Source organism: Rutidosis leptorrhynchoides, chromosome 5 (assembly GCF_046630445.1).
Source record: "Rutidosis leptorrhynchoides isolate AG116_Rl617_1_P2 chromosome 5, CSIRO_AGI_Rlap_v1, whole genome shotgun sequence".
In the NCBI taxonomy this organism is placed as follows: Eukaryota; Viridiplantae; Streptophyta; class Magnoliopsida; order Asterales; family Asteraceae; genus Rutidosis; species Rutidosis leptorrhynchoides.
Window position 1 is genome coordinate 333,045,089 of NC_092337.1, and position 3,043 is coordinate 333,048,131.

The following is a 3,043-nucleotide window of genomic DNA, read 5'->3' on the forward strand; positions in this document are numbered from 1 at the left end:
AGCGTAAGATGGTGATGTTGTTCGTTTTCCTTCTTTACTCGAATAAGTTAAGATGTCATCTATAAATACGATAACAGATTTGTCTAGATAAGTTTGCATACGTGGTTTAGGAGGTTTATGGATACGGACGAGCTTTGGATAAATCGAATGGTACTAAGAGAGATTTACAACTAACGTTGCGAGTTCGGAAAAGACTCAGGAGACATTGTCTCCCTTAACCCCCAATTGATGATAACCGGAACGGAGGTCGTTTTGGAATACACACGGGATTCATGCAAGAAATCATGAGGTCATGGATGCGAGGGAGAGGGTATCGGTTTCCAACCGAAAATTACTCAGTTCACAAAAATCTATACAAGACGATGGGGAAACATTTTTTTTTTTTTTTTTTTTTTTTTTTTTTTTTTTTAACGAATATGTTCCGAGCTCCCTAGTTCTATAGGTGTCAAGTCAAAAGTCTTAATGTATATCCTCCAATAAAATTTATAGGCACACAATATTTTCCCGTTGGTCACTTAAATCGTCTAAGTAGTATCTAGGGGAAAAAAAAGTGGAATGTAAAGAGCACGAGTCAAAGACTTGTTCATAAAACGTCTAACGGTAACCGAATCGAATAAACATGAAACGTGAGAATTTCGAGAAGAAACATACCCGTGACTAGTCCATCGTCGTCTCGGGCATCCTAGGCGTTGATGGTGAAAGTTTAACGGCGTGCGTTGGGGTTGATTTTCTTATTTGGGCAGGCACTCCTAAAATGACCCGGTTGGCCACACTCAAAACAAACACCCGTCTTGGGTGCATTGGGCTCCTTTTGAGCGACGGGAGCGGTATTCCTACAATCGTGGGCTACATGGCCACTTCTTTGACACTTCAAGCAAAATGGTTTGCCACATTCACCTAAATGATGTTTGTAGCACTCGTTACAATACGGTAGGTGTCCGGTATAACCTTTCTTGTCGTTGGGGATGAAGGGCTTCTTGGCAAAGTTGTTGTTGCTTGATTGGGAGGGTTCCCACTTTCTTTTGTTGCCGCCCGATTTATCCTCGGCCTTAGGTGCCGGAACTACGATTTCGTCAACCGTTTCAATTAGTTGGCGAGCCATGTTCATAGCGGCTTGATGAGTAGTGGGTTTGGATGACATCACCCCTTGTTTGATGCTTTTTGGAAGACCGAGCATGTAGAGCTCAATCCTTTGAGATTCGGGGTTAACAAGATTAGGACACATCAAGGATAGTTCGGCGAAGCGTTGATTATAAGCTTTAAGATCGTTTCCGACCGCTTTCAAAGCTCTTAGTTCTTCCTCAAGCTTTCGGGTTTCTTCGCGCGGAAAATATTCAACAATCATCTTTTCCTTTAGATCTGCCCAAGAGAGGGCATGAGCTTCATCGGTACCCACCGATTGAACATAGGTGTTCCACCATGTTAGAGCAATTCTGGAGAAAGTGTGAGTGGAGTATTTGACCTTGTCTTGGTCCCGACAACCGCTTATGCTAAAGACGGCTTCCGTTTGCTCAAACCATCGGGTGAGCACGACCGGTCCCCCGGTTCCATCAAAAGTGTGAGGTTTGCACCCCATGAAAGCTTTATAGGAGCATCCCTCGTTTGAGTTTCCGGCTCCATTGTTGTTGTTGTTGTTGTTGTTGTGGTTGTTATTATTATTGTTGTTGGATGAGTGACCGGCCATGGCCGCATCTACGGCAGTAGCTATCATCCGTTCGAGAGCTTGTTCGGGAGTTTCATTGCGGCGTACACGACGAGGAGCCATTGTTCCTTAAAGACACAAGAATATCGTTGGTTAGTATTTTCAACAATACTAACCGGAGTATGGAATAAGGATAGGGAGAAAATTTTCCTTGACTCGCCCTAAATTCTTTATGTCATAATGTCGGAACGTCCATGTGAATCACCGTAATATAATCCCGGAAATTATATTACCCTGATTCTCATGTGCATTTAACATTACTTCATAAAGTCAAGGTGGCGCGTCAACAAAATTTATCAACATAAGATCAAGATCGAATACGAGTTAGATATCATAGAAGAGTTCGAGTATAAATGCACAAATAGTCAAGTAATTCCTACTGCAGTCTATATGCCGGTTGTAGTCTAGATTCACCTATGTACCCTATGACTCGGGGTGGACACAAATGAACTCTAAATCCCTACAACCAAGGCTCTGATACCAACTGTAGCGACCCCGACAAATCGTCAAGTGACGGCGTCGGCTACGTGGGTCCCATTACCTGATTATAAGTCTTTAAGATAACGTTTGACCAAAATATGTCGCCTTCATTTCAAAAATAAAGATTGTTTCAAAGTTTACAAGAATTGTTCAACCAAAAGTTAAGTTACAACGTTATAAGTACGATTGAAATCCAAGCGACACAGTTTAAAGTAAAGTCAAAAGACGTTCCACGAAAAGCATGTATACTCGACATCCAATGCAAGTATCAAATAATGAGCGGAAGCATGTATCACATATCGTGCAAGACCTGAGAAAAACATGGAAATCTGTCAACGAAAACGTTGGTGAGATCATAAATGTATTTGTAAAAGTATATTTTGAATCACAAGGTTTAGTATCAAGGCGTATACATCTCTAAAGATGTGTTTGTAAACCATAAGATTTAGTATAAAGTGAATATCAAGCGTATACATCCTGAAAGATGTTGTCTGTATCACGAGCACCCAATTACCAAAACTTAACTGAATCTTCCCTCTGAATTTTGAATATAGTGTTAGAACATACACTATGCACGTTGAAATTATATTTCATCCACTAACGGTAGCGAACCGTCTGAATGAGGGTTCGTTAAACCCGTATGGCCACACAACATAATCACTCGCTTACACTTACACCCTGCAAGTGGAACTAATGATAATTGGATTGAGGACTTTTGTTCTAACTCGTCTGTATCTTTGTATTCGTATTTGTGTTCCAAGTATAAAAGTATGAAAAGTATATATACATGTGAAATGTATATAATTATGTAATGTATATGTTTCTCAGCCCACGATTTAAAAGAATAAAAGTTGTTGAAAA